The sequence below is a fragment of the Balaenoptera borealis genome (genome assembly GCF_965194805.1).
Source record: "Balaenoptera borealis genome assembly, chromosome: 6".
NCBI lineage: Eukaryota > Metazoa > Chordata > Mammalia > Artiodactyla > Balaenopteridae > Balaenoptera > Balaenoptera borealis.
The window spans coordinates 55809380-55822129 of NC_138863.1; the positions used below are offsets into that span (position 1 = coordinate 55809380).

The 12750-nt window shown below is 39.1% G+C and overlaps 1 protein-coding gene across 1 annotated transcript in view; it reads left to right on the plus strand.

Annotated features, from left to right (window-relative positions):
* PDE11A (phosphodiesterase 11A) overlaps positions 1-12750 on the plus strand; it is a 423005-nt gene that overhangs the window by 336740 nt on the left and 73515 nt on the right. The window lies entirely within an intron of this gene.

Here is a 12750-nt window from a genome sequence, read left to right on the forward strand (position 1 = left end):
TGCACTGTGCCTAGTACAACACATCTTTCTTTCTGCTGTGTATTTTAAGTTAAAGATCTCTCATTCTCCTATAAAGTAAGCAGCTTGAGGCTAAAGAGATAATTTGTTGTTCCTGCAATAATCTTAATTTATCTATCTGTTGAGATCATCACCGGCACCCTATACTCAATCATGTACTTGGTAGGTTTTCAACAAATTTGTGTTGGATTGACTTGAACTCAAATGCACATGTAGCATAAGAAGATGAGACCAAAATGTCTTCATTGTTATACTCAAGGACTCGTTTTTTGGGTCCTCAACTGCTTAAGGAGCAGGTAGAATAACCTGGAAAAACTGGACTGGCCCCATCTCGCTGTAACATACACCATGAAAGCAGCCAAGTGAGGAAGGAAGATGCTTTGAGCTGTGAGCCTTAATTGCTCAAGTGCCAAAATTACATGAAAAAAAACCCCAAAAAAACCCTTTCATCTTGCTTTTCCGTATCAGACCTCAGTAGACAAGGAATAACTTTCTGTATGCAGAGTTTATGTACATGGCTCACAGAGGACATTTAATAAAGAAATTATTAACCTGTTATTTTGGAAAACATATGGATTTGTGGTGAATTCCCAAAATAAGTAAGCGGGAACCTTGTTCAACACAGGGTTAGAGATGTCAAAAGCAGAAAGAGATTTTACGACAAGCCTTAAAATAGTTGGGATGGGGGAAGCTGGCAAGAGCTTCGGGGTCAGGTGGACACTTAGGAGAAAATGGAATCCATACCCAGTTTTCTTTGGTAAATGTTTCCACAATATGGACAATCTTGAACCTTTTCGAGAAATTGAAAACAGCAGAACTCTCAAACTATGCCAACCACAATGGAGGTCTCTTACTGACAAAATATTTCAAGGGTATAGTTGTTTTTACAAGTCCGCTCAGCAACCTTGAAGAGTATCACTGTTTGAGAAAGTCTGGGTTTTGTTTTTGTATTAATACTAGCTCAAAAAGAGAAGAATTCACTCTTAAAGTTCTCCTGGTTGGGGTTGGGGCTGGGGGTAGGGTGGGCAGAGGTTGCAAAATAAAAACATGACTTTGGGAAAAATACATTGGTGAATGTTATTTTTTTCTCCCTCACATTGAACAGAATAGCCACATCTGGAAAAGATATTATTTTCTGCTCATTAAATGTTGCTGAACTTGACTAAGGGTTTCAGTAGGTTGAAAATGTCAACTTTTGTTTGTCCCTAACACAAGCAGTCTCCTCTCCAACTTGACCATGGGCAGCCTGGTTAATCAGAATTTTTTCACTAAGAAAATAATTATAGAAATAACAAATATTACTTGATCAGGGAAGAAAAAGTGAACTTAATTCCCTCATCAATTCTAACTTCTGGAATACGACCTCAGTAGGCAAAGTAGCAAAATGATAACCTACTTTTCTCCATGAGTGGGCACTAATGCTTCAGGTACTCCTGAAGACTGTTAGGGTCTTTCACTGTTTTGTTCTCATCGGTGATTTTATTTCCATTGTAGTTATCTCATATTCCATTTGCATGTGTTGAGTTAGAACCAAAAAATGAAAGTAAAAAATCATCATACATTAACCCCTGGATTCATTCATTCAGCCTGAGTCACAAAGCCAAGAAAGCATGGTGCATGTGCACAAAATTTTCCTCTAGATGGCACTCCAAGGCAAAGTTTCCCAGCCAGTTGCCTGGAAAGAAGGAGTGGGGGGGGGGGGAACCTTACCAACATTCCCTGAAAATGCTTCTTTTCTTCTAAGACAAGAAATACTGAGACACACACGCCACACTCTTTTCTTAAAAGAGACACCAACAAAGCCAGTGTGTCTGAAAAGAGCCCCTCCTATCAAGACGGACCTGTATTAGGGCTGCCTCCTTGTCCGCAGAGGCTATTAGTGTAAATAGTACTGCACTCTCCATGTGTCTAACATCTGTGGGTGTGTATTTTTCCAAGCCCATTGTCTCTGGGAGTGGGAAGATGCACATTTGTGTGTCATTCATGAGCAAAGTATGACACGATGTACAACAGAGCAAGCAAATTATACGTATAAGAACCGGTTTCCCAACCTTTAACCCTAAAATAATTTCAGACACAGAATATAAAGTTATTCATTCATTCATGAATGAATGAATTCATTCATTCATAATCATGTTTTGCAAAAGTATTCCACCTCATGTTTAGGTAACAAAGAGGTTTTGTTCCTTTAGAAATTAAAAAGAAAAAGAACAAACTGCATTGTAGGATAGGCAATTTGATGTATAAACGGTGGAAATTTAGTTCACTGGGAATCCTGTTAATGACTTATTAAATTATTACAAGCCTCTGGCCTGAAATCCCAAATATTAGAATGAAAGCTTCAATCTTATTCTTTGCTTCTAAAGAGATATTTAGGTAGTTAAAATTTACCAAATATTTTTAATTCCTCGGATAAATGCAGTCTGCAGTGCCAGTTACTATTTGTGGTTAAAACAGGGAATAAAAACCTGCAGATAGATCAAGAATAATTATACAAATTCTCTTTATTTATAGAAGCTTGTAGAATAAATATTCCAGCAAGCACATACATAATGAAAGACGATAAGCACATTTCTTATATGCACAATGTAGACCAGATACAGGAACCGACCATGCTTTTGTTTGTATTCTGTCAAATAAAAAGGCATGTGGTGATGCCAAGGTAGCAGAGGCATTTTTCGGTTTTATAAATGATGTATGAGCTCTGACAGATTTAGTCAGATTTAATCGGACAGATTTCTGATATGGAAAAACAGGTTTCCTTAAGAGTCAGTATTCTTCACTATCCCATACATGTACTCATTAGCACTTTGGGCCGCGCCCAGTATCCTGTAGGGCTCAATAAAGATTCACTGAATGAGTGGATTCAGCTTAGGGTGATATTATTCAGGGACCCATGCTGCTCAGTGTCCAGTTTTTCAAAAAACTATAAAATGATGAACAACTATCATTGCTAGAAATCTTGTTCTTTCTTCCTATCGCACTAAGGTTCAGCTAGGGTTCATATAGAATATTATGATCTTGTAGAATTCACTGGATATGAAAAGAGACGAGCACATGATCACATTAAAATTTATGGTGGTGCTGGCGGCCTGGTGCTGGTTGGGAATTGCAGTTAAACACTAATAATAACCAAGTATCGCAGCAAACACATTGACACCTCCTGACATTTACTGGGGGCTTCTTAAATCTTAAATGTGGAGGTAGCGCGGTTAAGTCCATATTTGGGTTGTCAACAAGGTTATTTTCAGAGATAAGCCGAGCCATTTTACTGATAATTCAAACTAGAGAGCAGAAGGGACGTTTAGGAAGAAAAATCCGTCCTGTTCACTAGCTTGAGGATAATGTGCTGTCCTCTGTCTGCCGTTTGCAGGGAAGTCCTTGATTTTTGAGGTAGAAAATTCCTTCTGGAAGGAGATCTTAGAAGCACAGTTGTAATTCTTCCTCCCCTTCCAACCCAGAGAAGGACAGAACCAGTTGAATTTTCAAATAAAATATTTTTGCTCAATAACCAGAATCCTAATCTTGACGGAAATCTAGTTTCTTTGTAGATTGTAACGTTGGAAGGTACAAAGAGATCTACGGTTTTGTTCTGTAATTCACAGTAACAAAGTAACAAACAATAACAGTATTTATTATCATCAAACATCACTTTACATCGCATTTCCTTATCACTATAAGTAGTAACTAGTTATATTTCCTTTAAAATAAATAGCAGCATTATCAGAATAATACAATAAAATCTGTATGTTAGAAACACCAATTCTTTAATCGTCATGTAGGTATATCTTGAATTCCAATGTAACTTCAAAGAAGGCAAATTTTTAATTTAGGAAAGGAGTGATTTTTAATGCTTTTGCAGAATATCAGCACTGGGCACTATGGAGCTAATTAATTTGAATACTCTGTTTAAATTACATTTAAGACTCTGGCTTTTAATCATTTAAGAAGGGTTCTATTTTTATTCTCTCTGGCCACCTCTCAGAGCTCCAGTGAGGCACCCCATGCTTCTAGCTGACATTCCCTTTATCCACACTTATTTTACAAAAGGAAAAAGGCAAAGCCGCACATACTTAATAACCTGGTGTGCTAATAATCAAACAAACAATTGGGCAGAAGGATAATGCAATCCATTTCCTCACACAGGAGAGTACCCTCCATAACTCACTTTAAGCGCTGCCATTCGTGAGTTATGGGTCATTCCCTTTCTAGTGAAAATAAATTCTCCCGCACCATCAGCCAGAGCTGAGTATTTTTCTTAGGACACGTAAATTGTAAAAGTGTATGAACATAATCATGCCGGTGTTTCAGGGAGAGTACAAGCTCTTGTCCATGGACACAGGCTTGTCAGGAAATGTTTGTGGTTTCAGGGCTGGGGCTGCCTAGTTACAATATAGGATTTTTGATTACAGTGAATTTATTCCTGAGATTTTTACGGTGTTGGTAAACTGCTTAATCTGTCACTCTGTATTTTATGACGCCAGCCAAATCCTCCAGGTCAGGGAGACCCAGGAGTAGAGCCCCAGTCATTTTTCACAGCCTCCATTTTCCATGGTTTATGACTTAGTAGCGGCACCTTCTTGAGGCTGAAACTTGGCACCTAAGGGTGTCAAGCTGGGAACTTTTAAAAGTTTTTTTTCACTAGTCTCGTGTTTAATTTTAGCTCAATGATGCCTAGTAAAAATTTGGGTAAGTTTTGAAGAGGCCTCATATTCTTGAAATTCATCAACCTGGCTTTTTTGTGGCACTTGGAGAGGACTGTCTGTCTGCACAATTAACGTGCACCAGGTGATCTGCTTCATTTTCTGTGCTCACACACCGCATGTTATATTATATTCAATTCACTCGTAATTTATCATAAAATATAATCCATATTTCTAAACATGAAAAAACATGCTATCTTTATCCAAAAAATCATAAAGCGCATATATTCTTAGTATTGCAAACTGAGTCCTTAAGAATCTAATATGGTTTTTCTTTTGTCTCTTTTTGAAATACAGTATGCATGCTACATACATGTAGCTTTGTTTTTTGTATTATCTAAATTGAAGTAAAAAACTCAATTTTTAAAGTCTTAAGATAGTTACTCTGAAATTTTCCTTTTACCGTTTGTATTTGTTTTCACACATTTTATCAAAATATGAGAGCAGAGATATATTGACTAATTTTTCTTTGACCACATCAAGACCTCTTGAGAATGAAATAAAGAGTATTGACAGATGCCAGAGGTTTGCCTTGAAATATTCTAGCAAACAAACAAAACCTTGCATGTGAAGAGATAGCTGAAACAAGATAGCAGAACATGGCTTCCTCCTGAAGTTAGGTAATGAGTACATGGGGGTTCAATACAGAATTCTATTTTTCATATGCTTTTAACTTTACAAAATAGCTGATTTTATAAAATTAGGATAACAAGTAGGTTAAAAATTAAGTCAAGGAGGTGGTTAAAAAATAACTAAATAAAATTGATTACAATCAATTCATTTTTTAAAATTCATGCATCATCTACTCAAACATACATACTTGTACCAGTTTTGCTGCCTTGCCATTCTGAGACTTACAAGCATTTGCAATATCATTTGAGATTCAGAGACAAGTTGTGTCCAAAACATGACTTAGGTTTTGCAATTTGATGATAAGTGCCTTCAGGAGCTTCTGGTTGTAAAAGAAAGTATGTAAGTGTAGACTGTAAGGTCTTCCCAACTCTGAGCTTGATAAGGAAAGGACTATTGTGGACTTAAATCAGTATTTAATTAATGCCAAATCAATAATTGACTAATATCTTGAGAAGAAAGAGAAGCAAATTTGATCAAAACTATCCGACTCCCGTGGAAATCAGACAGACTACAACTGGTTTGTGTTGTTATCGCGTGCTTTTGTGAAGGAGACATGTAAACATGGTGCTGGTGGTTGGTGGTCCCCTAACAGCTGGTAAGGTTCTGATGTCTGGACCTGAAAATGGGACTGAAGTGCCTCGTTTTCAGCCTAGCAGACCCAAATATTGGCAGACAAACATTTCTGTAAACACCAAGGGAGTATGACCGTTAAATCTAGATGCTATGGTTTGTCCAGTAGGGGTTTTTCCCGCAATGGAAGATTGCGCTTGTGTGAATATCTGTTCTTCTCCCCCTTGTGTTTTCATCACCCATTATCTCTGGTTGGCAAAGACAGGATCTTTTTTAAAAGGAAGATAGGATATGGCATTAAGCATAAATTTGTTCGTAGCACTCTTGGTAAGCAAATGAAATCTACTTCTATCTTAAAGCTTGAGAAAGTCCTCTGCCTAAAATCACTGCTTTGGAGCAAATTGAATAGGTTGGTATCCATCAGCCTGCCCCCAGGATTTACATGTTGAGAGGTGGCCATTCCATCTTGAAGCAAAAAAATAGATCCCCAAAAAAAGCACGCTGGACTTGCTGTAAATGCCTGTGAAGCCCAAACTTGCCGGCTTAATTCTCTTACTACTCTGATCCACTCTGATCCACTCAACTGGGATATGGGCTGAATTGGGAGGGTGATTGAGGCACCCTTCTTACAGAACTTTCCATCCTTGTTAGGAGATCTAAGTTTCACTGATAGACACCGCATGTGAAGGATGGCCTAGCACAGCTGGACCAGATATCAGCATTGTAATTTGGGACGTTCTTTAGAAGACCAACACACTTTGTATGTGACATTTACAATGAAACCCTCAACGAGCATTCTTTGGCTACAGTAAATTTGATTTTAATAATATACCAAACAAAGGCCCCAGAGAGGGCCCCTGCAACACTGCATACCAGAAATTAAGAAACACCAGGAATTAAATGCTGCTTCTCTAAATGCTACCTTTCGGCCCCAAGCTCACATCATTTCTAAGGTATGAAGTCACGTTTAGATCAGTTGAGACATGATGACACGATTAGGGATATGGTGTGCAGATTCTTCTAGAGAAGGCACTTCCTTGAGAAACTGTGTTCTTCCAAACCTCTTGGAATGGTCTGAGCAGTCCTCTTTGCTCTTCTAATCCAAGGAAAGAGAAAGATGAAGGGGAGAAGAAAGGCTCTACAAAAGCCCATCATGCTCTCTCTTAACCTCAGCCAATCCGTGGAAGGCTCCACTGCACTGCCCGCTGCCAGCATCCATGGAGGAGCATTTGGAGCCAAGGACCTTCTTCGGTTTGGAATTTCTGGGACCGTTAGGAATTTCCAGTACATCACTGGATTCCCTCCCTCTTAGTCCGCCATCTGCCAGATCTCAGAATCAACAGGATTATCCAGGAAATTCCTCGTCATTCAGTACCTCTGACAGCCAAGTTAAAAAGAAACGTGAAGGCAGAATTTCTGGCATCACTCTCTCAGATTCCCGCACCGTAGCTGCATACATGACAAGGGGCGTGCAGACCATGATGCACTGTCTCCAAAAACAAAGCAGGAGCTAGCCACTCTCACCATCACTTTCTGCCACAAATTGCAACGGATGTTGTGAGAGTTTCTCACTAGAAAAGGGTGCTCCTTGGCACTCTTCTGGTTGGCACAAGGCATGACCAGACTATATGCGCAACAAGGGCCAGATGCACCTGTCTTCCTTAGCTCTCTGTTCCAGCCTGCAATGGAGTAAATGCTGAATCAACATTTGCTCAATGAATAAATGAATGAATGGACACTTTTCAGGATGTCACTGTTTTATTCCAAGCTAGGACATGTTGATGAAACACGGGCTTATTTCTAAAACAAAAAAGAATTTACATACACACACACGTAATGTATATGTATTCTAATGAATAAACGTTCTTTATGGAAATTTTGGGCACAAAGGAAAAAATTTTAAGTCATCTGTGATCCCACTACTGGTAATATTTTGATGCACATCCTCACTGGTTTAAATTTTATGTTGACTAAGTGGTAGGAAACTACTGGGTAGTTTAAGAAACCCTTCGAATCAATCTTATTGTTTGGGTCCTTTGGCGTTCCAGTGATTATATGCTCTAATGGCTGGGAATAAGGTTATGCCAGTATACATTTAACCCAGTGAAGGACTGTCACAGGAGACCTGCTCAGACGGTAGTCACAGGCTTTTCTGGAGAGGGTGACATGGGAACTAGCTCTATATGCCGTGGCTATCTCTTTACTTAGGTATATGGTATTCACTGCTTTACCATATACCTATATATTTCCGATATGGACCGTGGGGGAATACAGGTGAGAGGATAGAATAAAGTATTGGTCAATAAAACCCATAATTATTGGATCAGGAGCAGCAAATATATCATTTTATTTGAAAATAAAAATAAAATAGAATTAAGCATAGGAGAAACACATTAAAATATACTTCCTGCTGCCACTCTGTTCTTTTGAAAGTATATTTTCTTCAGCAGGCAGTTGACTTTTTCTCCTCAGTGTGTGTTAGGTGTAGGTCAGAATGGATAGGACTAGAAAGAAGATGAATGAAGATAGGGAGGGGCAAATGGGCACTTGGTGGCAGGTGGATACTTTTCGGGCCTGACAATTCTCAGAAACCACTTACCAGGCAGCTTTAAGTCACAGTCAAGAGATAGGTGCTGCTTCAGTAACTCAGGTACCACAGTCAAGAGAGGTAAATATGTTTCGTGTGACGGTGTGTGTGCTGTGCTTCAGGGATTCTTTATTCCGAGGATCCAGAGGTGGGCTCCATGTTCTTTGAATACCGTAAAATCATAGCCTAATTTCAGGGAAGAAGGTCCATGGCTTTTATTAAACTCTCAAAACTATCCGTGATACAAATAGTTTAAGAGCTAGATGCTGGGTTTCTAAGAAGGGACAGGGGTAGTGGGGGTGGCAGGAGTGGCTGCATAGAACCTTACAGCAAAATATAGTCCATCATATTATACAATGCGTGATAACCGATGGCTTAACAGTGATTCAGGGTTTTGAACGTGAGTCTATTAGATGGCATTCGATTTTATCTTCCAATTAAATTTCTAGCTAAATTACCTTATTTTGACATTATCCCACCTCTATTCTTACTGTTCTAATTCATCAGCTAGTTCTAAACAGTAGCATTTTCACAGGCAACAATCTCTCTAAATTTCAGTGCATTTTCATTGTGTTTACAACACTGATTTCCAGAGTATCATGGATAATTATTTCATACTTGAGGGACTTTTAGGATTTACTTAGTAGTAGCAAGATCCGACGAAACTGACTTACCTTTTCAAGGTGACAGAAATGACAGAGAAAGACATTTATATCCCCTCATCCTTTCAAAAATTATCCCAAAACAACAAGGAGAACAAGAAATGGACACAAATTCCACTTTTCATGGAGAGAGGATGCTTCGTAGATTAACAAAGAAAAGGAAGGTCCAACCCAAGTGCCTTCAGGGTGAGAGGGTGGAGGAAGGGGTACACATGAGAAACAATGTCCCCCCAGGAGCTGTCAAAGCACAAGAACCAGAGGCATCAGATACCACAAACATGGGGCGAGCGGGAGTGAGGGGGTAATGAAAACACTGAGTCCCCAAGTCTCCATCCCCTCTCCATGTAGTCAGAGAACTACTCTTCCCCCATCTATTCAGGAAGCCAGAGTATTTTCCAGAGAAACTGAACCCAAGACTTGGGGACACCAGTACAAGAAAAGTTAGCGTGAGGTGCACTTTGAAAGTAAGAGAATGAAGTGAAAGTCTACATCCTCAAAGGTGAGAAGCTACATACTCTTTTCTCAGGATGCCAACACCTGTGTTCACGCCATTACCAAGCACGAGATTGGAAAGTCCAGAGGAAGTGAGTTTAGATACTGCCACATGGGGACCTGCAGCAGGACCAGCTGGCCGTCTGCTAACCCTGGGGTGAGGTTAGCCATCTACAGACACCATCCCCAGGTGCGCGTGTGTGGCGAGCGTAGCAGTGCTTTACTCTTCCGTGAGTAAGTAGACTACCAAGGATACCAGGCATTTGAGGAAACCACCAAATACAGAGACAAGGAGTTCAGAGGAAACAGACAATTCAGGGAACAAAAGAGAATTTCAAAGGAATTATAATTAATATCTTCAAAAGAAGAGACCATAGTGCATCCATGAGAGAAGAATAGCATGCTACTAGAAAAGGAGCAACAGACAGGAAAATGCTTATAAATTTAAAATATTATTACTCCTGGAAAGTAAGGGGAGAAAAGTCAATATGGGCAATGGGAAAGAAGAGACAAGAAAATAAGGAAATTGTACCACAATGTTCATTGCAGCTCTATTTACAATAGCCAGGACATGGAAGCAACCTAAGTGTCCATCGACAGATGAATGGATAAAGAAGATGTGGCGCATATATACAATGGAATATTACTCAGCCATAAAAAGAAACAAAATTGAGTTATTTGTAGTGAGGTGGATGGACCTGGAGTCTGTCATACAGAGTGAAGTAAGTCAGAAAGAGAAAAACAAATACCATATGCTAACACATGTATATGGAATCTAAAAAAAAAAAAAATGGTTCTGAAGAACCTATGGGCAGGACAGGAATAAAGACACAGACATAGAGAATGGACTTGAGGACACAGGGATGGGGAAGGGTAAGCTGGGACGAAGTGAGGGAGTGGCATGGACATATATACACTACCAAATGTAAAATAGATAGCTAGTGGGAAGCAGCCGCATAGCACAGGGAAATCAGCTCGGTGCTTTGTGACCACCTAGAGGGGTGGGATAGGGAGGGTGGGAGGGAGACCCAAGAGGGAGAAGATATGGGGATATATGTATATGTATAGCTGATTCACTTTGTTATACAGCAGAAACTAACACACCATTGTAAAGCAATTATACTCCAATAAAGATGTTTAAAAAAAAAAAGGAAAAGAAAATAAGGAAATCAATACAAGAAGTCCAATGTCCAACCAATTGGAGTGCCATTCAAATAGGACAGAAAAAATAGTGAAGTAGAAATTACTAAGGAAAAAAAAAAGATTACAAGAACATTATACTGAAGACAATGAGCCTTCAGATTGAAAGGGTTTATCAAGCAATGATGGGGAAAAAAGTCCCAAACCAAAGCAGATTTTTGTGAAACTGGCAAACCCCAGGCATAGAGAGAGGATTCTAAAAGAGAGAAAATCAAGTACCATTCAAAGGATTAGGAATAAGAATGATTTATACTTTTTTAAAAGCAACTTTGGAAGTTAGGAAACATTAGAGCAGTCCTTCGAAATTCTGAGTGAAAATGTTGCAACCCAGAACTGTTAGGCAAGCCAACAACTGAGTAGAAGAATAGATTAAAGACATTTCAGTCATGCAAAGCCTCAAAAACATCAACTTCTTCAATGTAAAAGAAATATTAACACCCTTTCTCATGAAGCCACTGGCAGATGTGTTCCCGCAAACTGAGAGAGAAAAACAAGGAAAGAGAAAGATGTGGGATGCAGGAGATAAGAGACCAACCCCAGGAGGGGGAAGCTGGCAGCAGACAGAGAATCCAGACCAAAGAACAGCAGCAGGCCAAAGCAGGTAATCCCTGGGACAGGAAGGGATCTAATAAAATGTGTGACTGGAGAGTTGTACAGATGTGAGTCGACTTAGATGTTCAAAGAAATCTTAACTCCAGGAAATGAAAACATTTACATAACAAAGGAAACAATAATTGGATACCTAACGGGCTCCGCAGCGAATAATATTTAGAGTGACAATCAGGTAGGCACTGTCTGAGACCCAGGGCACATAAGTTTCTTTGTGCCTCAGTTACCTCATCTGAACTGGTGGATAATAAAATTCCTACATCACAGGTCTGTTATGAGAACTAAGTAAGTTAAACGGTTGTAATTCTCTTAGGACAGTGTTGGGCACACAGGAAGGATGAATAACCAAGTGCTAATAATATGTGTCTACTATACAGAAATATGGAGGAAAATACCTACCAAGTTAGATAAAAAAGAAAACTGAAGGTGGTTGCCTTTGGGAATCAGGATAGGGGAAGGATGAGGGACCATTGTTTTTGGTTCTAAGTCTCTTACTACAACTTGAATTTTTAAAAACTATTACAGGTAATGTCTTAAATAGAATAAAATTAACTTAAAGCCAACAGCCAGCTCCAAATTTTAAAATGAAGGGCACACACAGCTTTAATATGGGCTACTTTATCCTCCCCAGATAACTTATTAACATTCCCATTTGCTATGCAAATGAAATTATACATATTTCTAAGTGTATCAGTGGGCCCAACTCAATCTTTTAAAATAAAATTGTCAACACAGAAACTTTATTATTCAGTTATTTCTGCAATAAAAACATAATTCACTAAAAAACAAAGTGTTCATTGCCGTAAGAGGAGTGTCTTAGGATCCTAGCTAGTGATGTTAGATGTGGAGAAAAAACACGCATGCAAAGGGAAGCAATTTGAACTCTACCTTTCCCCTCCTCCTGCCCTCTGATAAAGATTTTAATAAGTAATGAAATGGGAGACTTACAAAGTAAAAGGGGGAGACATAAAGGCCTTAGATCAAGAAAATACATAGACCTGCTTTTCCATAAGTTCACTTTCTCTTCTAAACTAATGAAAGGACAGCAGGAACCAGAGAACCATTTTGGCTCCTGATTATGTAATTACATCACACTGCCCCCCAGAGATATTACACCACACCCATGCATTTCACGAGCAAGCTACCAGAGGGTAATAGAAAAAGAATTCCATGTAATGGATACTCCACCTGATCCTCATTCTGGGTTGCCTAATCCCCTGCCAAATTCTAGTTTTCAAGACACTCACTGCCTTGCTATCCGTATAAATTTCATCTG